Source organism: Anguilla rostrata, chromosome 7 (genome assembly GCF_018555375.3).
Source record: "Anguilla rostrata isolate EN2019 chromosome 7, ASM1855537v3, whole genome shotgun sequence".
NCBI lineage: Eukaryota > Metazoa > Chordata > Actinopteri > Anguilliformes > Anguillidae > Anguilla > Anguilla rostrata.
This window is the reverse complement of record NC_057939.1, coordinates 52,209,157-52,209,699: the sequence shown is the minus strand read 5'-3', so window position 1 is coordinate 52,209,699 and position 543 is coordinate 52,209,157.

Below are 543 nucleotides of genomic sequence, written 5' to 3'. Positions count from 1 at the left end.
TTGCTTTGGCGCGTCATATATCAGACGCGTGATTTACGTCGTGTCCACGGTGGTATAACAAACGAAAATAAAATAGCATCAACAAAACAAGAAATACCGTATTCCAACCATGTATTTGCTATGGGAAACGTTCCACTGAAATGCGATGCATACATTTTTCTCTGTTGCCGTCAAGAAAAGTTTTCAGGATTAACACTTAGTCATGACTTCTATCAATTCTGACAGATATCACATTGTGCATTGTGAACTCCCAAACAGTAACGACGTGCTTATCATACTGACAAGAACAGCAGCCTGGTACTTGATGGATTATGGTCTATTAAGAATTATCGCGTACCTGTTGAATATGTGGGAACATTTAATGAAAATCAATTACTATACGTCCCCAGTCTGTAATCCAATGAACCAAGCCAATGCATCCTTATCATCGTCTAAATTTGGCAAAAGTACAGCATTCTTCTTCTAGATGAAGGTCAATTTATTATGTGCAGCACGTGGTTATCTCTTCAATGCCTGACCTTTTAATGTTATATAATTTACTGT